Source organism: Amphiprion ocellaris, chromosome 9, assembly GCF_022539595.1.
Source record: "Amphiprion ocellaris isolate individual 3 ecotype Okinawa chromosome 9, ASM2253959v1, whole genome shotgun sequence".
Lineage (NCBI taxonomy): Eukaryota > Metazoa > Chordata > Actinopteri > Pomacentridae > Amphiprion > Amphiprion ocellaris.
This window is the reverse complement of record NC_072774.1, coordinates 17,997,649-18,023,389: the sequence shown is the minus strand read 5'-3', so window position 1 is coordinate 18,023,389 and position 25,741 is coordinate 17,997,649. Positions and strand designations below refer to the sequence as shown.

The following is a 25,741-nucleotide window of genomic DNA, read 5'->3' as shown; positions in this document are numbered from 1 at the left end:
TCTTTATGTGATAGAAGACAAATTAAGCAATCATGACCAGAAGGGCGTATTTCCATCTTAAAACAGAGCCTCAGTGTACCAATGACCATCTCAAAAGTACAGCTTCTGGTTTTTGGGGTTTCATACGTAACAAACCTAAGGAACCAGTCTTAAGAAGGGGCTTTCCGTCTCATTGTTCTTCTTCAGAATCTGATTCTAACATGTGAACATGTGTGGCTGAAGTACTCCAATATTGCAACTTGCAGAGGTTGAGTAGAGAAAAAGGCGGGGACTAGATCTGCACATTCCAGAGGAAGCAATGGTGTAGAGTTACATATACACTATTATAAGGCATTATATTCAGGGTACAAACTCGCAAATATGTCATTTTGATGCATAGAGATGAGTTTTTAGGGGCTAAATCACTTTCCAGAAAGGGACTTTAGTAATTGTGCAAACGTCCTCATTTTTGAGAACTCCTAACTTTTCTACTCAAACATTCAAACAGTTTTCTGAAATTCTTTTTTTTTCTCCAAAGTGCTACCAAATTCATAGTTTCTAAAGCACGTGTTTCAAATGCACATAAAATCAAGTAAATTGAAACTTGTAGGAATCATTGATCACAAATGTGATGTCAGATGTTACTGAAGAGAACAAGATTGGATCTTTCTTCTACTTGCTCAGCGTTGTCTTCACTGTTACTGAACTTTACTTTTCTCAGAAACACGGTAGAGGAAAAGCAAGAAGCCTAATGGCAAGGACTTGCTTAAAAGCTGCTGAGCTGAGTATGAACATGATGTGGCTGTGACAGCTGGTGTGACTAAGTTGGACTGAGTTGGCAGATAAAATGATATAGTTTGTAATATGCAAAGGCTCTCTTAATCTTAGTATTAAGATGCTGCTAGTCATCCTCATTAAGATTTGCTAATGATATTCATGGGAATGATAAAATGGTTTGTTTACTTACTATATGTTTATTTTCCAAAGCTTACTCATGTCCAGTTTCCTCTGTAGACTCTAGCGACTGACACATTTTTGCATTTGAATTCTCTGCCAAACTCCCTCTTTTTTTTATAGCAATTTCTGCATAAGTTTTGCCACATCTTGACATTGCAAACTGCTGTGTGTCGCCCATGTATATTTCTTACAGACAGCGGCTGTCACTGGCATGAGATTCACCTGGTTTCCTACCTCCAGAAGTTTTATTTAGCAGTAGTAAATTGTGTTTTCTAGTGTATGTACTCAGTTGTAAGGTTTATGCTACTTTCTGAATTTTCATGACAAAACATTTGTGCAAGTTAAAGAAACCAGTCATTGGAGAGTTGTGAATGTTTTATGCACTTAAGATATGTAGATAGTTATTAATGACACAGTGCCATTAGGGAGGCATCTGAACAACTCCAAGTATACAACCAGGATCCTCCAGAACTGCCTTTAGTGACAAGAAGGGTGATCACACCTTATTTTCTTTCTTTTTGCCACACTTTGTGTTCAGTGGATTAATGTTTTTTGGAATATTCAGAATACATTATTTCAATGCCTTGTTAGTTGCCACAGTTAAAAAAAAATATCTGAATATCTGCACATGACAGCTATGATATGGTTAAGCTGAGGGAAATGCCATAGTTATGGTGTAAAAAACAAACAAAAAAAGATAATTGTAGGTCTGTAAGGGGATACAAAGTCAAGTTCCCTGCATGCTATTTGGACAAATTAAATGCCCATCCATTAGGCCTTCGACATATTCATTTTTGCGGCCGTGTTACATGAAGGACTCATGGACTTCATGAAGGAGGCGTTGGCATCCTCCACAATGAAACAGATTTCTGAAATACAGGGCAGAGCTCCTGAGCAGAAAAAATGCAGCTTTATATACTACACGTATGCTGTGCTGTGGAAGAGGTTTACTTAAATGAATCAAGTGGGAAGATTTGCTTCATTTCTATACTTTTTGTTTATGCTCAGAAGAGACCAACACCAAGAAGAGGCACGAGGTCGGTCAGTTTGCAGGTTCAAGAGCTGCATTTCTTTTCACACAGCTGCACAGAAGTAGAACAACGACTGAGGAGAGGAAGCCAGGGGGGGAAATAATACAGTATACAGCGAGAGAGATGGAGATCATTACTGTGGAGTGAAGTGGTGGAGGGGGATGACACAGCAGCTCACAAGGCAAGGGCACCCAATCCCACGGCTGCAGCCAGCACGCCACCACCAACAGTTGGATTAATTCAGTGTGACTATGATGTGCTCGCTTGTCTGTGGGGAAAGACAAGCCCTCTCCACTTCCTCCCCCCTTCATATACCCCTGACTCCCTCCCTCCTCCCGTAGCTTACTCCCAGGTCAGCCGTATCTCCCCCACCCCCCTGCTGGTCAAATCTCTGGAGCGCTGATGAAGCTCGGCTGGGGGCTGATGTTGTGGATTTCAGGCGACAGATGGGAGTGCTTGCAGTCAGCTGAGCTTCACGGCCCGCTGGCTCGGCCGGCCGCTCTGAGTCACGTTTGAGCGTGCGACGCATGATGTCATCTATGTTTGGACTTGCGTGTCCGAGTGAGCAGGACGGGGGGAGGTGGGGGTGGAGGAGGAGGAGGAGGAGAGAAGTGGGTTGTGGGAGAGGTCGAATCAGCTGCCACTGTAAGATCATTACAAGAGACACAGCTGGGCCTCAACAACTGTCTGTATGCTCTGATTTAAATTTATGTAACACTGTTTTAAGACCAAGAAAAACCTTCACGCAGATGATGACAGCGAGCTGAGCTAAAACATGAGATCACACAGCAGAGCCAGAAGTATATGGACACTGGGTTGTTATAGTCACTAGTGGAGCATAGCTCAGTACATTTACTCAAGTGATATATTTGAGTGCAAGTTTTAGGTATTTTAAAATTGTACTTGAGTATTTTCAATTTATGACACTTTTTCTCTTTTATTCCAGTACAGTTCAAAGGAACTCACTAACTATAGACAATAGGTACTTTGATTTTACGCATAAAATCTATAAACAGCTGATTTAAAAATGCTTGTAGATTGTAGATTAAAGGACACAAACAGGTTTGTGCCACGACATGACTTAGTAGACCCACTGAAATGACAGTAAAGCTGCACATACTGGAAATTACATAATGTCACTAATCAGAAGGAACAAATTGTAACTTGTTCTGCCAAAACAACAAACTGACCTTTGACTTTTTCTTTTCTACTTGTGCACATATGATTCACATGTATGGGTTTTCTCTGGGTACTCCGGCTTCCTTCCACAGTTAATTGGTGATTCTAAGTTAGGTCTGTAGGTGATTATGAATGTGAGTGTGATTGTTTGTCTCACTGTGTAGCCCTGTGAAAAACTGGCAACCTGTCCAGGGTGTCCCCTGTCTTCACCCTAAGTTGGCTGGGACAGGCTCTAGTGCCCCTGTGACCCTAGTGAGGATTGAGCGGCATATAGATAATGGATGGATGGACATATGATGCAAATATGTTTAAAAGGAATTTTTAAAATCTGAAACAAAGTTGGAAAATGGCCATTCTGCAAAATTAGCAGTTTTACTTTGATCACTTTAAGTATATTTTGACGGCCAAATTTATATAGTTTTAGTGAAGCTGAATTTTGAATGCATGACTTTTCAAGAGTAATTTTACATAGTGATACTGCAACTTTTTTATACATAAAGTATATGAGAAGATTTGATTGCTTTTATGTTGTGTGTTTTTGGCTAGATTTGGTTTTGTGTTTGGTTTGCTTTCCGTTGCTCCTCTTTCCTTTTTTTGTTCTCCCATTTTTGGTCTGCTGTGTAGCAAAAGGTGTAGCTTGGCAGCAGAAGAGGCCTACCTGCGTTTCTTTCAGCTCCTTCAAGATTTCAAGAGCCAAGACTTTTTATTTGTCAAGTGCTTATACAATATATGCAGTAAAATGCAAAGTGACTGTTCTCAAGGCTTTACAGTAACAAAAAGACATTATATGAATTACAATTCTCTCAAAAACAATCGAAAAATTGAAAAAATAATCAATATGTCATAAAAAATGAGGTAGAGATTCTAAAGTGCGGTATACAGTGTGTTTGTGTGTGTGTGTGTGTGTGTGTGTGTGTGTGTGTGTGTGTGTGTGTGTGTGTGTGTGTGTGTGTGTGTGTGTGTGTGTGTGTGTGTGTGTGTGTCTCTCATCAACCCCACCATAGAATCCTAGGCTGTTCTCCACTCCGGTGCCAGATTGTTCCCCTCCCTTTGTAGTGCTACAGCAGCTTTAGTGTCTTCTCCAGAGATTCAGCTGAGTATTTCTGCTTAAAGTGATTCGAACTTACTGACACTCTATTGTCAGCCATCCCTCAGCCTCCTTCACCAGTCTGTGACTTTTTTTTAAAATAATAAATTCCCTTTTTCACCATGTTCCTCTTAGTGTCTGCAAATGTGTGCAAACTCAAAATTTAAACCTCCCAGATTGCAACACGATGGCCATAAATGTGCTGTTAAACAGCTTCCACGTTTCTGGTTTCTGGCTTTCCACTAGATATTGAAACCTGGCTGTGGAGACTTCCTCTGCAGACGTAGGAACATCAGAAATGAAGCAGCTGCTTGATATATTAGATGAGAGAGCATTTTTGATAATCAATTAATGCCCAGATTCCCATTATATAAGCCTATATTTTTGAATTTCGAACTGCTGATTGGACTTGTGATGATATCTTCTTAAGCTTTCAGATGCTGTGATAGTAGTTTTTTGCTTATTTGATATTTCACTAAATTATGAATTAGTAGAAAATATTCAACACCTTAGTCAATAATGTGAATATCCTTTAGTTGCTTTCATTAGTAAGATTAAACACTAATGTTGGGTGACATCTGGTTCACAATCTGTTTTCCAGTTCACCTTAGCAGTGTTTGACAGGCTAGGTCAAAGTTATGTGTGGACTAGTCAAGTTCTTCTACACTTCTACTTAGACATGTCTTTACGGCACTGGATTTGAAATCTGGAGTTCTGTTATGCTCAAAAAGGAGACGGACCAACACAAGCTGTTGACTAGCCATCCAGTTAAACTAAGAGGCCAAAATTGAAACTCTAATGTCAAGAAATATCTCCCCATTAAATCACTGACCTTTACTGCTGTCCTTGGATTATTATGTGGATTAATGCTGAGCTCAGTCAAAGTCCTGAGAGGCAAGTCTCACCACTCAGTAGCCATCTCCCCAACACCCTCAGGCAATTATTTCTGCCTAATAAGACCAGGACCATTGCTCAGTGGATCTGGAGAGAGGCATCAGTTCAGCAGTCACTGGGATGTACAAATTATATGGAATCACCCGTTAAATCCAATGAAAATTTGCTTCAAGAGTTTAGTGACTTTACCCAAACTTCACTTCAGTCAGTGCTACAACATGATTGACTGAATGTTTCCCAGTTCAGCTGTTATAAAGCAGACAGTTGGCTTTTAGGGAGGAGGGGAAGAACATGTGTCATACAACTGCAGCCTTTGCCTTTATGGAATTCTCCTATAGATTTCTATTTGGGATTCTTGAGATGGTTACGCTCCTCCTTACAATGTCTGTGGCTCTGTTAGCACTTCCAGGCCAAGACACAAATAAGCTTTTTTTTCCCCCAGTAAATTAAACATTTTCTATATCTTGAACTAAATGTCCTAGACCAACAGTATGTAAAAGCAAGAGGACACCTCTGTTTTGACATGTAGTAGAAAATTGATTTCTTGTAAGGTGTCTGCAGCTGGTTCTGTCTCTTTTCCTTTCTTGACCAGATTTTCTGGGATAATGAGATAAAGGAAAGATGGGGAAAAATTCCAACATCACATTCATCTCAGCAGACAGGTTTGTCCGAAGTCACCAATATTTTTGCATTTCCTTCAGAAAATTACAAAAACTAGGGTTTGCATCATTTGACACATAAAAAAAGCTTGTTTGTTTCATTGTTCTCTTTTGGGATTTCCCCCTTTCATTCATTTTCAGTATAACAGAAGTAATATAGGAGAAAGTCCTGCATCCAAGTGGCAGTGATTCTAATATGCCAAATACAATAATGACATGTGGTGACATGTTTTTGTTTTTTTCTGAGGAAGCACAGTCTGCACAATTCAGCTGCCACAGAAATAAACAATGGACGCCTGTTTTCCTCCGTCAGCAGCACACATGGCTTTGCACCCATCAGTCAAACAAGGCTGACTGACAGCTACACTGATACATCATTTGTCTGCACAGACCGAGTCAGCTCTGGTTCCCCTGTTTGACAACCTGGATGACAGAAACAAAAGTAGAGCACAGAGAAGAGGAGCAGCAACAGTCAGCTGTGAAGGAGGAAGAGGGAAGATCGAAGGTCACAGTGTGTCTGCCAGCACAACATTGAACTCAAATTCAGGTTTCTGTGAGGAATATTGCTCTAAAATGAGATAGCCACCAATCATCTGAAAATGCCTGGCTATAATTTACATACATTTTTAGTTTGTTCTCCTAACTCCACAATAAGCTATATAAAAGACAAACCACAAATTATCACCATCATTGCTTCCAGCCTGATAGCAAAGAAGTGCTTATTAGCACGTCCAGCAGACACATGATCATGCAAATGGAGTTAAGTTTGTATCCACCTGATTACTCTAAGTCTAATTAGTCCTCACCAACTTCTGAGAAAAACACCTGATGTTTTCTTCAACAGCAGAAATGTGCAATGAGAGCCCTAAAGATTCAGAGACAATATGTGGCTGTGAGTGGTGTCTTGGTTATTATGTGCTGCACAGAAAAGCACACAAAACAAACTAACTTCTCAGACCTGCTCGATGTGATCAATAAGCTCCAGTTATGTTCCAAATGCACATGAAAGAAATGGTCATGTGCATGCAACAGGTGGCTCAGGACATTATGTGGTCAACATTTTGTTCTGTATTGCATGGGATTTCATCATGGACTTGCAGAAGCAGCACTGTGTCCAAGTCAGAAAGGATCTCTGTCAGCAGATGACCCAACCTTCATATCAAGGATCATCAAGAGTGATGTGAGTTGGGTCTATGGCTACAGCCTAGAGATCAAACAGCAGTCTTTGCAGAAGAAAAAGAAGAAGGCACGTCAGGTCAGATGTGCACAAAGAGGATACTCAACATTGTCTTTGATATTCATGCGGCGGGGCACCATGAATTCATCCTTCAAGGATCGGACTGTCAGTGCAAAGTTCTATTGTAATGTCTTGAGGCATCTGAGGGAAAACACCTCGCTGCAAATGATCAGAACCGTGCCATGTTCCAATATACCAGCATGCACTAGCCCACAGCAAGTGTTTTTCCCTCACCAGTTCCATTGCCACTCCCCTCTTGCCAGACTTGGCCCCCAAATCGGACTTTTTCCTCATCTTCGAATTGAGAGTGAAGTTGAAATGTCGCTGTTTTGACATAGTGGTGGAGATAGAGCGTGTATTGCAGATGATGCTCAAACAGGACTTCCAGAGAGCGTTCCAAGAGTGGAAGGAGTGCTGGGAGCAGAGCCTCACTGAACACAAAGACTTCTTTGAAGGGGATGGAGTACTAACACAGAGCAGGTACAGTTTTTGCATTTCATGGATTCAGATTGTGAACTTTTTAGTTATACCTTGTATTACCCAGAGGCCTGTTACGTTTGTTGTACTCAGTGACCGACCAAGAACAATCAAGCAGTAAATATGGATTAACCAGTCGTTAAAAATAGTCCCAGACAAACACTCCTGTTCTTTTGATGTTTGTTAAAGGTCAACTGTCTCTTAAAGAGGTCTTCATCGTTAAAGACATCTTTAAAGATGCTTGGGGCTGAGAGCCACAGATTCTGCAGCAAAGTCATAGTATTGAGACATGGACACATTGTTGGCTTGTGTCTTTTTATGACATTCACTGGGAAAAACAAAGCATAGAATTACACCAGTCTTATCCCTCAGAGGACATTTCTGTCATCTGAAAACACTCTGGATGTGATTGACGGGATCATGTCCAGATCAGTCTGTGGTGTTCAGGGAATTGATGGAAACAGACTGTGTGTCACCGTAATCACACAGTGTTTGTTTCCAGCAATGACAGAGGAAGTGGAGAGACACCTCCTGCCAGGAGCCGATGCATCGTCTATAAGGATCCTCTGCAGGAGTCTCTCAGAAACTAAATGCTTGACAGTGAGGTTGAAACCACCTACTTACCTCAAACACACTCTCGCAGGTTACAGTCATTATACACAAATGCACTGAGTGACATATTAGTGTGATGATAAAAAAAAAACAAGCATTTTTTTTTTTTTTAAAATTACTATTTACTGCCGTCACCCTGCCTGTCCAGGTTCACCTCACAGTAGTAAAAGTAAATTATTTAGAAAGCCATGACAAACTTATTAAAATAAGAACAATAGTGCTAAATATTTAAAGACAAGAAAAGACAATATAATTAAAAATAAAGAAGCTTTAAAGCTCCATAAAGAAATGTTATGAATCAGACAATTGCACAGACAAATCCACAACTGGAGCTGAATGATACTGACTGATTCAAATTTTCAAACAATGAGCATGTTGTCATCTTAACAAAGATTTGGCAATAAATCCAACAGCTGCAGCTCCCATTCTATATTTTTAGCTTGCATACGTGTACGGCCTGCCACACTAAGTGTTCTGAACCAGGCAAAGCCACAGTCTCACACTTCTTTTCTGTGAGGAGCTGTGAAACCGAACACAACTGGATTGAAGGCAAATAGGGGCAGGTGGATGGCACAGAGGGGAAAAGCGAAAAATCAGTCAGCTGTCACAGTGCAGTGAACCATCGCACATCTTAACACGCTTTGATTTCCCCTTTAAGGCTGTTAAAAATCCCACTGCGTATCTTTGCCTGTGTTATCTCTATGAAGGGTAAAGTATATGATGAATGAAGGATTATCTTTTACACACCTTGTCTTCATTCAGCTAGAAAAATTTGCATCTTCAGCAGACTATACCGGTACATTAATTTACTTTTCAGCAAATAAATCTGACTCCTGAAATAAAATGCAGACACCTGAGATCAAACTACAACAATCAGACAGCAAAAGGAATTCACAAAAAGATGTTGATGTCTCAGAAGTCGGAGGTATTGCAGCATGTTTTGGTGTTTATGTCACACTGATATTCACATGCTCAAATGACATTCATGTGCAGCTACACTTTCAGACTCATGGGAGCTGCAGCTATTTAGCAATTGTTCTTGTTTATTATTCAGATTTTTCATATACAAGCAGACTGCATATGTACTAGCCTTTTTTTCTTTTCAAGTGTTGACTTTTGTCTTGCGAGTCAAGGGTCCACATTCAAACTGACTTAAGATTTTCAGTGTTGTCCCATGTTTATTTAAGTCATTGGAAGCTCAAGACAGCCATGGTATACATGGTATTTGCAGGTATATATATAAACTTTGGTTCATGACTGTAATTATTTTTCTGTATTGACAGTATCTGAATACTGTATATGAAATAAATCTTTTCCAAAGAGGAATTTGTTTTGCTTTCCATCTCTCAAAAACCTTATCTCTATTGATGGTAAATTTGACTTGTCAGATCACATACCTAAATATTGCTTTTAAAGAATTCTTCATGTGCCTTTATATTCAGTATCTACAAATACTATAACAAAATACTTACAGTATTTGAAATACTGTGTCACAGCTGAAAAGCCAGACATAACATCTATAGGGGGCTGGATTGATAATATATATCAAATCTTTCAATGGAAAGAATATATTTTTTATGTATGTATTTTCATTACTGCAGACACAATTGAAAAGACAGACCACTCTGATAAAGGTGTCCAACTAAAGATGACTGCTTCAACTGTTCTTATACTATAATGTAATTCCAATTCAAGAAACTTAAAAAAAAAAACAAAAAACAATATGTTAAAATAAACATCAGACCTGGTGATGACCACGTTTCAGTTAATGAAACATCTTTGTAAGACAATTTTAAAATAACCCACTTCCATTAACAGGTGTGCGTCTGCTATATTTACCTCCCTCCCCTTTACCCTCACCCTAGTTGGTTGAGGCAGACAGCTGTCCTCTCTGACCCCGGTTCTGCCGAAGACTTCCTCCTGTTAAAAAAGGACGCTCTTCTTTCAACTGTCACCAAAGTGCTTCCTCAAAGGAAATTGTTGGGTTTTTCTTTATAGTATAATGTAATATAATATTGTAAGGTATTGAACTTACTATGTGAGATTATTTAAATTGTGTGTCTTTTATCCAAATTTTCTTTATATTTTTTCATCCTGTATTTATTTATGTTACAAGACGTCGTCTTCGTCTTAGTGGATGCATATTTTATTTTAGATGACTTTATATTTTTTCTTTATTCTTCTTAGTTATGATATACATGGTGGTATATTGACTGTTGAATGTTTGTTCTACAGAAAAATCATCCATGGAATCATTCCTTTATCTAACCACTCCCTCTATCAGTTATTGGTTTAAAGGCTCATGGATTCATGTGTTTAAATAGGCACACCAGCTAGAGGCTCTATGGCTCAGTTATCCTTATTCTACTGAATCAAGCAATAAAAATCTAATTTAATTACATATAAGTATGCAATTATTTTTTCAACAGTGCTAATGTTTCTGAAAAATTGTAATAAACTCGAAAACTTTCCATTTTCAGAGTCATGATCCATATTATCAGCAGGTCATTAGGGTTGCACTGGGGCTGCTGTAAAAGAAACTCCATTTTCATCACCAGAGAGCTCACATGTCGCAGATGAGACATGGCCATAAACTAGTTTTAGAAAATTAAGTGACTGATTTTCCATTAATTTAAGCAGTTCATTGGAATTTAATTTACATTTAGATGACATGGAGCTCACATCAGGGTGCGCAGGTTTGAGTCGGTGCCTTGGTCAGAGTCACAGAGCTGCTGATGGACACCAGCTGCAGACGAGGTTGAACCTGTAACCTCTCCGCTACAGCAAACGCTTTTCACATTCACCAGGCCATCCTGCCCCCAATTAAATCTGCATCCCACGTATGGCTAGCATGCCTTCTTGATCTTTACCGAGCAGCTAATTTTTTATTTTTTTTTTTTTAAAGAAAATGAGATCCTTCCTCCTTTCACTTGAAAGAAATGTCAAATAATTATGGAATGGAAATTTTGTTTCTGTGCATATCAAAGAACCAACCTTTTGACTCTTATCTGACACAACAGGGTGACAGAATAAATCACATTCAGGAGTGAATCTGTCAAAAGCAAACTTATTTTACCATGCAATTATTTACAATAACTGCAGAGCGTTTCAGATGATACTCGATAAAGCTAGAGATGAGTGCATCGTTGAATGAAAGAAGGAGGATTCACAAGAAAAATTTTTAAAAAGTAAAAGGAGGTTATTTCAAAAAGGCTAAGACCAACATGAGATGATCATGCAAACACTACATGACATTCTCGTTTCTGGTCTTTTGAAAATGGTAAGACAACAATGTTCCAGATGTTGGAGAAAGAGAATCACAGTGCTTTGGGCTCTGAAACTATGTCCAGTTTTTCCAAGTTAAGTGAGAATTAATCAGTTTGTTGTCCAAATGGGTCAACAAATCCTTCATACAGCCTATATTCAGACCGTTATTTGTGACAAAGTTTTACACAAGAATGAAGGGAGTTTTAGAGAGCATTCTAATTAGAATATAATCTTTTACATCCTATTTTTTCCTCTATTTGATGTCCCCCCCGCTTAGTTATTCTTTTCATTTCAATTAAATTTATTAGTTTTTTCTTTCAATCAGAATAATTAAGCTACATGTTTTTTTCTCTTTGTTGTCATTGCAATCGATGCCATTTTGCCCCTTCACTGCCCCATCAGCTCCAACATCAAAGCCCTGCTATTGGCTCCTTGGATGGGATCTATGGTAGCATGCATTGCACCCATAAATTACCTGCATTGACTCCAAAGTAGGAGCCTTCAGATGTGGTTCAAAGGATCCAGGGTCAGGTTCAGTTTAGCTGTAGCGTGTTGTCTGACCTTGTCAAAAATCAAAGAATTTAAAGAGGAGTGAGACGTTAAATTGTTTAAATTGTGGAAAACAAGAAAACTGAGGGGTTGTAAAATGTTCTCTGGCTTTGTAAGTTATTAGAAAATTCTAAATTTCACACTTCAAGAGTGACTGGTTTTGAGTCTGCACCCATCACATGCTACATAACACTAAAAAATCTAATCAGTTATGGTTGAAAGCTTTAGCAAAAGCTCATCCTTTCCCATTGCTATGCTGAGTGCATATGTAACTTCTGCAGTCTGAGGCTGCATTGCAGCTCCTCAAAATGTCCGTCAAAGGAGGACGTGGGAAGTGTTCAACAGCCAGAAAGTCGTCCATGGGATCAACATATACCTCAGGAATGGTTGTAATTCATAAGACAATGTGTAAGGCTAAGCACATGAACCCTGGCTGCATTTGCAACAGCAGATTATTGCCCTTTTCCATGCAGAATCAGACTCTGGTTCACCATCAGCAGTTATTACTCACAATAAAGTTGCTGCATAAGGAAATATGCATTATTCATTAGAAACAGGCTGGTGTAAGAGGGATATTAATGTATGCTGTAAGGATGTATGGATTTAAAGCTCTCTAAACAACTTGTGATGAATTAAATGTCACAGATACATATTTTAAGAGAGACTATTTCCAGGGGGACATTCATAGCTTTGCACTTCTCACTTTATCTTGTAGCATGCAGTATGAACAGTAGCATGCAGAAACATGCATTTGCATTTTCCCAGTGTTCTCAAAATTCTGTTTGGTTTGCATCACATTCAGATGGAAACTGAGCGATAGAGAAGTGTGAGACATGAAAAAGATTCAACTGAAAGGGAGGAAAAGGTTGATGTGTAATGAATAAAAGGAGGATGTCAAGAGAGACGTTTGATCTCTTGCTGGTGAAACAGAGCAGAAAAACAAAACCAAACTGATCACCTTTCCCCTGCAAGTTCCCATAAGGTTCGTGTATCTGGAAGCTCCAGGTTAAGGATCGTTAAGTAGAGGAAAAGCAGCTTTAGAGTCTGTGGATCCTTGAGTAGTTAACCACCCTGCCTGCTTAGAAATCCAGTCTTGGATGACAATGGAACAGTGCTCGATTGTGATGTTGTAAATCTTTAATAGAAAGCAAACAATACATCTAGTTACAGTAGGAATCTATTTTATTATTATTGAGTGACTAGATTGTTTTAGCAGGATTATTAGAATACATGATTTGCACCAGTTTTAATTACTGAATGACCTTAGATGGGGTTTAAATGTTTGAAGGATTCTTTTTAGTGGATGTTTTTCCTTTCATTATCTCAAAATGAATAATTTAAGCTAAAAACAGGCCATTTAGGTCACTTTTTCTAAGGGAGGTGATTAGTGTTACTATAATCGCTGTGACCTATTCTTGTGTCATCCAGTGTCTAAGTGCAGCATTAGGATCTGTCATGGTTTCAGTGAGTAATTACTTTGACTCACTGTAGATCTATAATTGGACTCAGGAGGTAAGTGTGATCAACGAGCATCCTGATCCTCTTAAACTCTTCGCAAGTAATCTGGGACAGTTTGTATTTTTGTCCAAACACATATTGCAACCATCTTGAATCTCAGTAGAGTTTAGTTTTTATGTACGTACACATATCCACAAACTCTCACAAGCCTTGAGGTCTTCTCACACTTTCATGTCTTTACTGTAATTTACATCCTTCTATTTTTTCTGCTTAATTCCATCATAGCTTGTTTGTATTTTATTGTATTCTTTCAAATTCCTTTTACTGTCTTTTAAGTTTGTGCTCCTTTTATTCATTGTCTCAGTGAGTTGGAAACCATTCTACAAAATGATCTGGCCTTTCTACATTTTGCCTGAAACATTTTAAACCATGGCTGATGGCCCTACAAGACCTGAAGACTTGCTCTAAAAAACATAGAACATAAAAAAAAGAACTTTCAGCATTTCAGGTTTCTTGATTTTTACCTATTAACATTTTTTTAAAAATAGTTTTCTGGTTTCCTCGTAGAAAGCTTCACAATCTTCTCCATCATTTTCAACTGTGAAACTCAGATCTGCAACTGAGTATTTCCCCTCTGTAATACCTATTTCATTCATTTTTCTTTCTTGTTACCCTTGCCTCATCTCCTTGAACTTTATCCTACACAAAATCCATGTTTCTTTACTTCAAGGAGAAAAACTAAGATCAAGTTTGCATATGCCATTGTGAACTTCTCAAAAACTTGTGTAAAAATATATAAAATGAAAGGGCACACTGCATTAGATTTTTTTTTAGAGCTTGGATGACATTACATTTTTGCCTGGTAAGCCGCAGTATGTCCTGTCCTGTTAACTACTCTGAACCAGAAGCAGGTCTCCTCCCAACAACACAACTTCTGGCCCTGCTCATGCTGCCTTCATGCACACGGGGATAATCAATTCAACTGCTTCTTTGTGAAACTGAATGGCACTGAAGTGAAGGAGAATCCTCACTTGCTGAAGCTTGTTTGTTGGTGATCTCTAGCATTGAAGATGTACTCATGTACTTGAGTAAGTAATATATGTTCCTGTTTGACAACATTTGAGCACCACGGTGGCAAAGAGATGAGAGAAACTTTGTATGATTTCAGTCCTAGCTCACCATTTGAAGTAAAATCAGAAGTTTGGTAAATCTTGGCGCCATCAGACATTTGTCTAGGAATAAAAGGAGTACAGTTTACTGAAAGTTGATATGATAGCTAAAAAGCATTATTCACTCTTTCACTAAGGTCAAAGGTATATCATGCAGAATTAGTGTAATACCGTTTAAACTAAAAATAAACCACATATCTCAATTTTTAGAGTTGTAGCTGCTTGATAGGGAGGTTGTTTTAATTACATACTTGTAGCTAGAGTAAAGACTCACAAGATAAAGCTGAGGCATTTTGACAAATATAATGGGACTGGAAAAAAAATAGAAACACTAATCTGTTCTCAATTTTGTGAGTTTCACCTCCCTGGACCTTAATCACTCATGATCAAAAGTTTGGAGAAGAGACTGCTCTTTTGTTGAACTGAAAACAGCTAATATTCTATGAAATACAACAATAGGGCCTCAACTAGACAATGCATTTTTGTGGTGTCAAAAGCAAAAAGTATGGGAACCACTGGCTTAATCTAAAATGTAGTGATGTGGAAAATATAAAGTACTTTTTAATATAAATTCTCATTAAAGAACAAGTGCATAAGAATTGTACAATACTTTAGTAGATGTAATTTCTTACATCTCGCTACTGTTTGAAGTAGTTGCGCAGCTACTTGCTGACCATACTCCACAGTTGGTTGTATATTTGCCGACTGTCCAGCGGTGCCCTGAACGCAGCGCGGCGCTGCCATGTTGTTGTTTTATTTTCGGGGCAGCGGCAGAGTTTCCAGCTGCTTGTCGCTGTCTGCCGACACAGCGGCCAGTTTCGGAAAGGGTGGCACTGCTTAAATCACATTATTTGGAATACAACTGAGCTCCAAATCACTGCAAAAGTTACCGGACAACCAGAGCTACCGTCGGGTAGGTAGTTGCCTGGATTTAAAAGTTGTCTCTGTTGATGTTCTGTCACTCTTTGCTAAGACTAGCTAAAGCTTGCTCCGTGGGTTGGTGCTACTTTTTCCCATTCATGCTAACAGGCGATAGCTGGTTGACTTAGCGCAACGAAAGCTCCACTTTGACTTTCCCAAAATCGAGAGAAAAAACAGACGACTGGTTGTGTGGGTCAAGGGGAACAACTAGAGTTGATTTAGCGTCGGCACAAGTAGCAACAAATGAGTGGTGTTTGGAAAGCTAACTTCTGAGCTAGCTGGCTAATGCTGCCAACTGACACCAGTTTGCCAAACTTGTGCGATAACTTGAAAAGTCATAGAAACTTTGAGTCGTATCATGGGTAAGAAGTGGTATTATAAAAGGAGAAGAAAGTCAAGGTGACTACGTGCCTCGCTTGCATTGGCTGCACTAAGCCAATGGGATAAAGTCATTGTGGTTTATTTATTTATGGCAGGTCAGGACATACTGGAAACGCACCATTAATCAAATGTACCTCAGCTTATGTAACATTAACTTGATGTATGATTAATAACAGGTACTTTCCAAGTAGTGTAAAGTTTAAAAATTGTCTGGGTTTCCTCAAACCACCTGTACCTCGCTGCACAGGTAACATATAATCAGTGAGAAGTCCAGACTCTGTTATTACAACTCTTGTGGAAGTGAATGTGTGATCCTGACTGATGGTGAAACTTTTTCTACCACAGAAGGGGAAGTTTGTGATTTCTTGCCTTTGTCTGAGTCAGGTTGCTCTAAATCCTGTGTTATTTTCAGTAGGCTTCCCTTAATAGGGTGGCATTTGTGCGTGTACAGTCAAGGGTTATTCACATGTAGTCCGCCCCAGTTGTATTAAGCTTATTAACCGTTTACATCCAGTAACATGCCTCTTAGTGCAGGAAAGGAATTCCTAACCTTTCGCACTGTTGTTTGAGACTGAGCCTATGTTGGATATTCCAAAACAGCCATTTGCCATTTCTGCTTTTGTAGGGCTGCAAATTTTTTAAAATTATTTTCATTGTCAATTAACCTGATGATTTTACCAATTAACAGATTGCAGGTTTGGTCTTAAAAAATGGTGAAGAATGTTCATTACAATTTACTAGAGACCATTTTCACATCTTCAGATGTGTAATTTCAGCCAATCCAAAGTAATCAGTGATATTACAAAGTAGTAGTTGGCGTTTAATTACATCTAATATTGTGTTCTGAAACAAATACAGTTATCATACAGCAATGATTATCAGATTTCTGATCGGAGGAGAAAGTGTGAAGAGCAGGTTACATACTGAGATTCACATACTTAGAATGGGGCTTAGTGATATATCTCATGGTGACCCAGTTTGATAAACCTATCTATAGCCTTTTGACAGATGTGAATGACAATCTTTCGTGGTGGGTGTCGGTTCATGTAAAAGCATAATAATTAATTCGGTTGTTCATGTTTTATAACCTTAAAAAAAAGTCTGTTGCACTGTTCATCTGAAGAGCTCTACAGGAAGACAAAGCTGAAGGAAATGGTGAGATAACATCTTGGTATGAACAGTGTTTTTATCAGATGTCTCATGAAGTTTTAGAACTGTGTGTAGCAGCAGTAATTAGATTATGTCCAACATGGCAGGTCTTGTAGCACAACTACTGCACCTGGTTGTGATCCTAGTTTATGTTAAAATCAGTTTTTCAGGTGTTAGTGTTGAAGCTTTCAGAGTCTAGTGCAGAGACTCTTCAACAGGATACTTCGCCCCTAATTCGCATCAAACTTGTAACCTTTGTGTTGAATGAGACTGAAATACCACAAGCTTAATACATCTGTCTAACCCAAATATTTTTAAATCCAGACAAGTTGTCTTAATCCCACTAGGCATGTGTTATTAATTTTTATTTATTTATTAGGATGTCATATAATTATAAAAAATACTCTTTATTTATCCATCCAACAATCCAGAAACTTTAACATATTTAGTTTACAGTGATATAAAGCAAAGAAAAAAAAACAGCAAATCCTCACAGTGGAAGTGATCACACCCACAGATGATTGATTAATTTGTGATTGATTAATGACCAATATGACAAGTTATCTAAATTTCTTATTGTTTTACTGTTGTGCTGGACTCAAAAGAAGTTTGTCTTTTGAAAGTAGAGATGCTACAAATGTGATCAGAATCTGTAAAGTGTAGAAAACTGATGCCATAGTTGCAAAACACAGGAATGGGTAACTGAAAAATTTTGAATGTTGCCAAACCCAGCTTGTCAGCCAATAGTGCTTTTACACCTAAACTCACGGCTCTAACAGAGAAAGTTGCCAAGTTTCTAGAATGTCATGTGTCTCTGGGGTATTTTCACGATGTACTTCCTTAGAAGCCTGAAAGTGGGCGGCTGGGCGGGAAGTTACCCTCAGCTTAGTCAGATGTAAATGAAGGAGTAACAGGGATTACTGTCTCTCAGGGGAACAAACTGTCATTTCCATTTCCAGCCTCTGATCAGCTGAAGCAGCTAGTAATTTCTAACACACTTCTTTAAGCAGGTAATTAGCCATTCTTCGTAATTGATCAGCAGCCTCAGCATTTGGAAAGGACTGTGAGTTTCCTGCTTTCAAGTCATTCAGTGAGTGTGTCTTCTTCCTCTTTGTGTCTTAGCATGGTTCAACTAGTTCTGCCAGAGCTGATGAGGGCGAGGCAGAGTAAAATTCACTACCTGACAGGCCAAGAACACCTAAACACCACCTCTCCTCCCATTCATTCTGCAAGCACGGGAAATCTGGTGTGGCTTCCTGTGTAATCCCACACCTAGTGCATAATCCAGCAGTTTATAAATGGATACAGATTACATGCATAAGGAGAGCAGGTTATTTCCTCTCTGACACGTCAAGCAGTTCACAGGTAGACAACCTGATTATCTGTGAATAGACTGTACTTGGTTTGATCCTTATGGGGATGAGTACCATTAAGATTCTACTAACACTGGTACTTGTCCTTAATTTTAATGAGGGTGAAATGAATAACTTGCCTTTTGTTCATTTATTTCACAGTTTTTCTCAGAGAGATCATGCCATTATTGCTCTTGACTTTGGTTTAGGGAAAGAGGGAGTAGGTGTGTAGTGATCCATAAATCTGGATCAATATTTGGGGTGTGATGGTACACAAAAATTGGCATGGACCTTGGTTTTGAGATCACAACTGAAAAGCAGCCTGTCTTTGTGTCCAGATGCAGGCTTAGTGTATACAGGAAGTTTGCTCCTTCAAAACAGATAGCTAAATTAGAGTGAAGTCTGTCCCTCGTCTGTTGCTCTTCCTGAGGTTTCTTCCATATTTTCGCCCATTAAAGGACTTTTGGAGTGGTTTCTTTTAGCAGAAATGAACGGTCCTTAAGAAGTAATAAAAGGTCATTTTAAAGCTATAAAATTTTTAAAAAATCTTATTTTTATTTATGAAAGGTCTTGTTTTTAAACTAGTGTATTGCCTGAAGTGATTTTTAAGGTTAGATAATATTTGACATTATTAAAAATTGCCATGTGCTGAGCTTAGTTTTGGAATAGAGCTTTTTTGTTTGCATTGTTCTTGTGGCTCGCCTTTGACTTGTCAGTATCTATGTAGTCTTTGGGAATGTTATATGGCATGTTGCTATGGTTATATAGAAAAAAAATTGTGAACAAATGATGCAGTATTCATTTTTATATTCATCTGGTGATCATTCTTTGCATTTGTGTCTTTTAGTAAATGCTCGTTGCACCTGTTGTAAATGTTAAGTGTGTGCAGGGAATACTAGCTCTAGTGGGGAAAATCCAGTTGTTGAAACATGCAGACAGATGTTACTGTAAATTAAGAAGTATATGATATTCACCTTTAGATGAGAGGCAGACTGAAAAAACACTATGCACTGATCTGAGGTCAGCCATTATTTCTGGCTGTGAGATGAAACACAGATGAAAGACAGATTCTACTTTATTCAGTCTCTCCATGCTGTGTAGGTAATGCTAACTAGAAGCTGTCTGCATGTATTAGGCTGATGTTTTGTCAACCCAAATAGAGCAGATGAATTAACAGGTAAACTTTCTGTTTCTACCTTGTTTGTGCTTAAATTGATTGTTAAGATTGATGTCAGCGCAGCATCTGGTTCTGACAATCCATATGTAGTGTAGTCAAATAGAACTTATTTTTTCAAATATTCATAATGATGAAGCCTTTGAAGGTGGTGCATGTCTTTATATTGTTTGTAGCTCTAAGAAATACACAGATTTTTAGCATTTGCCCCAAAAAAGAAATATGTGGGCAACAGTATTTAACTGTAGAAATATGTGTAGCCTATAATGTGCGGTTTACACAGTTTTGTTTCTGAGCAGACAGCATTGTTTCACATTTAAGGTTTGGGGATTATTTTTTTTCAGAAGGGCTTTGTAAAACATGGCATTCGTCTGGTGTAACAAAAACAAATTGGTTCTGGTGCCAATTTTCAGCCCTGCATGGTGCTTGATCATATTACACCTTTGTTGTCGGAATAAAGGATTTCAAGCTAACTGGCATTAAAACCCACCAAAATTATTTATTCATTCATTCTGGTCAGCAAACGTGACAGAAATTGTGTCATCCACCCATGCCTGTGAGAGTTCACATTGACTATTCCGTCCATTGCAGCCAAAAATTTAAAACAGCAGGGACTGTTTCCACATCAAGCTCTGTATGTTTTTAATAATGTTTGTGTTATAATCCACAACCTTTGTCCTACTGTTGTTAAACATGTTTGTGGGCTGCATATTATTGTCATCTTACAAATCTTGCCAGTAATGTCCTTTTTGCAAGCTACTGAACCATGCAGCTGAATGCTTGGACTGTTACTTTGATTTTAAAACCATCACATTTTTGCATAAGCCGCATTGCCAAATCACCTCTACTAAGCAAATATGCCAGTAAAATTACAGTGTGAGACTCAGTAAGGAGAATAGTATGTAGAGTCAGAATCTCCTTTCAGTATCTACAGTTCTCATTTTCATATCTACCCACACTTACCATTACTCAACACTTACAGGTGTGTAAATGTTTCATACTAAGTCACAGTTTCTCTTCTCCATTTTAATATGGCCTCAGAAATGCATTTTATACTTCTGTCACTGTAGTTTGTCTGCTGTGTGCTGTTTCTGCTCAGAAACATGATGCCAGAATTCTTTTCAGATTTTTGCGTTATATGTTGTAATTAGTTGGCCAACATTACAGTCTGACATGCTTTTTAGCATCTGATTGGCAGACAGTTTACTGCACACTGTCAGTTCACACTGCGACAAAAAATGACTTGGTCAAAACATGTCATTTTTGTTCTGTATTAATTGCTGTGACCGAATCTGAATTTATTTTGAGAGAGAGCTATTAAAGCTGCACTTGACAGAAATTTAGTAAGAGAAATACTATTTTCTTGTAGGAATTACTGGAAAAACAGATGTCTTAATAAACATTAAATGTAACAAGTACAATGGAAACAGACTTGTAAAATACATAATAATTTACAAAAGCAAGAGGACTTTCATTATCTAGTGGTGGATTCCAGCTTTCCTAAATAAGCAGACATGCAGGGAAGAGAAGTTCGATAACAAATATACAAACAAGTATACACTCAACAACCACAGCATTAAAATCACCGTTGATATCGTGTTACTATTCAGTGTTCTGCTGGGAAACCTTGACATCGTTACAGACCGAGCAGATACCCCCATATCATCGCAACAACACTCACTGATGACAGTGGCTTCTCCACTGCTTGGAAAAGCAGGACAAAGCCCTGAAGGCGTCAACCTGACCTCCAAATTACCCCAGATCCCTATCTGATTGACCGTACATGAAATGTGCCGGAAAAAGCCTAATCCACAAAGGCCCCACCCCAAAGGATTCCCTGCCAGTATCCTGGTGACGGAAACGAGAGGACACCCCAAGAGGTCTACTGTCCACGCCACAAGAAGTCAGTTTGTTTTGGTGGCGTGAAGGGGGATTGGATGGTGGCTTTAAAGTTGTGGCTGACTGCTGTATGACATTTCAGCTAAACTATTGTCACCTTAACTGGAAGCCTGTAGTGACAATCAAGTCCGTTCCACATGTGAGTACAAATGTCTGATATTACTGTGAAGAAACTGTGACTGTAATGTTTGATTAAGTGTGTCAGCATTTACATCACATATAATGATTATCTGTGCTTAGAACTGTTTGGTTAACCAGTCAGTTGTCAGATATTAATATTGAAAGTTCCTAAAGAGAAGCAAACTTCTATTTGCCTTTGAGAGGAGAGCTCTGGCTGTTTGGTACTGAGATCACAGAAGATGTTCTCATGGCGGTCCTTTACTAGCTAAACTCCCACAATGATTTCAGCTTGCTTTCCGCTCTGGCAGTTGTTGACTTCATCAATTCAACTATGAATTGAAAATATTTAGTCTTAACTTATCACCCAAAATCTGAAGTATTGAAGATATCATAGAAATGTATTTTGGAATTTTATGAAATTGCAATTTGTATCTAATATTTTTGATTAGTTAATTCACTTAAGCAACTCAAGTTTGATGTCAGAATTTTGAAAAATTCCTGGTATCTGAATTATTATTTTTTGTCATCTCTGCTTATAGATTCATTGTACTGAGATATGCTCTTACATCTGATAAAGTAAATGCATAATTGTAAGTGCACACAAGTGAGGCTTACTAAAAGAGGTTAGTGCAACAGCAGTAATCAGTAGGTGGATGTGTCAGGCCGCAGCCCCCTAACAACATTTCCTTTCCTGGAAGTGGAAATGCAAATAGTAAAAAGTTTTGTTGGAGGGTATGAGTACAAGAGGCTTTTCATTTTGCGAAATTTTAATAGTTTGATTTTTTTTTTTTTTTTAGGGCCTGCACAGTGGTGTAGTGGTTAGCACTTTCGCCTTGCAGCGAGAAGATCCCTGGTTCGCGTCCCGGCTTTCCCGGGATCTTTCTGCATGGAGTTTGCATGTTCTCCCTGTGCATGTGTGGGTTTTCTCCGGGTACTCTGGCTTCCTCCCACGGTCCAAAAATATGCTGAGGTTAATTGATTATTCTAAATTGCCCGTAGGTGTGAATGTGAGAGTGCTTCTTTGTCTCTGTATGTAGCCCTGCGACAGACTGGCGACCTGTCTAGGGTGTCCCCTGCCTTCGCCTGAGTCAGCTGGGATAGACTCCAGCCCCCCCCCCCGTGACCCTAGTGAGGATTAAGCGGTGTATAGATAATGGATGGATTTTTTTTAGCACAGGCACGCCAATGAGCCTGCTGCTCCTTTAAAGAGCACAACTGCTCAAAATGAACTTCTTCAATCAGAGATTTTTGTTAATACTTGAAAACAGAAGTAAAGACAAAGATTCAAGTGACAGTAGAGAGACTTTAAGATTCCTTTGATTAACGGAATTGCTAACATCAAGATTTATGTGATTTACTACTCACTCTATTTATTACAAATGAACCCTTTTATGGATTTTATGATATACTTGCAGTTGTTGCCTGTTTTGAAGCCACATTTCCTCCCATCATTTCCTACTACTCATTTCTAAACATTTCATAGATCAAGTTCAGCATCCTGCCTCATGGGACTTGTGAGTAATGATGATCATTTGTGAAGTGTAATGCTGCAGTCAGTTGCAGTCTGTGTGTTTGTAGTATTTGCACTTTTGTAAGTTAGACAAACATTGTTCCTAATGTAGTAATAACTTCTACATTTTAAATAGTTCAGAACTAGTCAAACTGTACACTATATCCATTGATGAAAGTGAGGCTACCTGTAATGTGCACAGCCTCAGGTGTGGACTTAGACAATGGCACTGGACAATATGCTGGCTACCACAGTTTCTCTCATCAACTCTGGGTTAGATGTATTGTCTTCTTTATGGCAACTGAATCCTGTGTGTCATATCAACGTATGCAAGGAGACAACAAACTAACACTATGCACACCAGACCAACCAACAGGTACTGGTTTTGAGGACAGACTGATTGAACTGCGTTAATAATAACATCCTTCAGTAAGTAGCTGTCAGCTTGGATGTATTTAAGGCTCAAGATTTCCTGTGCGATTAATTCTTGTTTTGTCCAGCCACTGAGGTTGTTCCTGATAAAATAATACTAATCATTTTATTTTACCACCACTGCTATATTTAGTCCCATTAAAGTTTCAAATTAAAGTCCAGATTATGGGATTTTTAGGTCTTTTGATTCATCTGTATTAGCTGTTGTTGTGGAGATCTTGCTAATTTTGAGCCATAATCTTTACTTCTCTGTTTTGAACTCCAAATGGGCCATGGACATTGGCAGGCCCATGCTTTGGGCCTGGACATTGCTTCTTATACTGTACGCAGGTTTAATAAGCAATTTCAAAAAAACAGGTCCTTAAGCTCCTTGAGAAGAGCCGTTGTGATTATTTTTGAATAGACTCTGAAGCTAATTAAAACACATTATAGGCATTGTGGCTGTTGCTTTTTCACAATTATAGATTACCCTTTGGATGATTGAATTTGTGGCCTCTAGCTGTTTTCCAGCTGTTTAGATTGAGTAGAAGATTTAGTGGAAGTGATTTAAAAATATCTGGTTTCATGGTGCATGCAGAAACACCCCGAATTAACCATAAAGGAATGGAAAATGTACAACTAAAGCCAAAAGTCGGGTCATTGCTTTATGCTACCTGTTGGGTTTATTTGCATTGGAAAGGCTCAAAGGTTGATCTGCTGCACACGAGTTCAGGAGAATGAGAGGAACAGATGGAGGCCTGTTCAGAGCACATTCCTCAGAAGCTACATTCTGCCAGTCTCATTTTTAACACACCAACACTAGAACCTGAGCTAAAAACTGCCACTTCTAGTGTGTTTTTTAACCCAAAAGACCAGTCTGCAGTCAGTGTCCACACTAAGGCTGCTATCAGCCTTCAGTCCAGACTGTAATGGAGTTTACCTCCCCCAGACACTGAGCTTTTCTAAAATAAAGTGTAAAGTGTGTAAATCTGAAAATACCTACTTAGTGTTGTGATGCATGTGTGGAAACCTTGTCATGCTGGCATTAATGTGGCATTTCATTGCTTTCTTTTCTAAAAGGTTTCAGGGACTGGTGAGTAATATTTACTGCTCACCGATATGCTTTACTATCCAACTAGCCTCATTTAACACTCGACAATGTGTGCTACAACAAGTCTGGCTCTGTGTCTAAGGTGTGACATGCAGTCATGACTAATGCAGGTAGATTTTATAGAATTATGTGAAATAATTTGTATTTTAACTAAAATTTGTACCTCAGGGCAGTTATTTAGGCTCCAGCATTTAAATTTAAGTGAAGGCATGTGCTAACTAACAATAAATAAATAAATATTGTTGTTGTGTTTTTAATCACATTGGGCAGTGACACATTTCATTCACTCCAGTATGTGATAATGGCTGTGTGTCAGAGTATTTTGAGTGAACATGCAAAAATGATGATGTTACGAACTAATCTGCAATTAGATTTATTGACAGTTATCATTCTATGTCATCTATTTTGGTTAATTAATGTATGTTTTTGCATCCCGAGTTTAGGTGGACATTGCTGCCTTTAGCAGGTATAAGAACACTGAACAATTACCAAATGGAGTAACACAGGGATCAAAGACAAGAATATATCCATGTTTCATATACTGTTTTATTTATATAATCCATTATCAGAGTGTGATATTTTAAGAGACAAAGGTTTTTAATGAGACTTTGTTGGCAAATGTATGTAGTTACAAATTGGACCTTGGATTTTTATAAGAACAAGAGCCTGAGATGGTAAAAGATCTCTGTGACGCTGGGTGGCTGTTCTCTATAGATTTCACCCATCGTTCTTCTTGGGAATCCTTTGCACGTTTGAACGTGTACTTGACTAATCATTTTTCTAGATTGCCCTGCTTGTGCACTAAATCTGTTTGAACCTGCATGAGTGACTGATTAAACTTTAACTGGCGCTTTTGCTAACTGTGAAGACAGATGTGAGTTAGGACTGAATGATTTCTTTCTCCGGCTGCAGTTTTCCCAGGCAAAACAAAAATCGCAGCAAAACTAAACACTGATACTCCTGCTAGATATATGTATCATTTTGCAGTTTTTTCTCCAAACGCTTAGCTTCAAATTGCTTAGAACTGAAGTTTTAAAGTGGCCAAAACCTATTTGCTTTGGCACCACTGCCTGAACTGAAACAGCTACAGTTGAAGTGTACCAATTGTGACATTTGCAAATCTTAGTGAACAACAGAAAATATTTTCTTACCAATTTT

At 38.6% G+C, this 25,741-nt stretch overlaps 1 protein-coding gene across 2 annotated transcripts in view; it reads left to right on the top strand.

Annotated features, from left to right (window-relative positions):
* plekhf2 (pleckstrin homology domain containing, family F (with FYVE domain) member 2) overlaps positions 1–25,741 on the top strand; it is an 81,844-nt gene that overhangs the window by 38,475 nt on the left and 17,628 nt on the right. The window contains exon 1 of one of the 2 annotated variants that reach the window (XM_023291089.3): positions 15,310–15,468. The exons of the other annotated variant lie outside the window; for it this stretch is intronic. The gene's annotated coding sequence lies outside the window, so the exon portion shown is untranslated. Of the gene's footprint in view, positions 1–15,309; positions 15,469–25,741 lie in introns of those variants that run through there. 2 annotated transcript variants of the gene reach the window in all.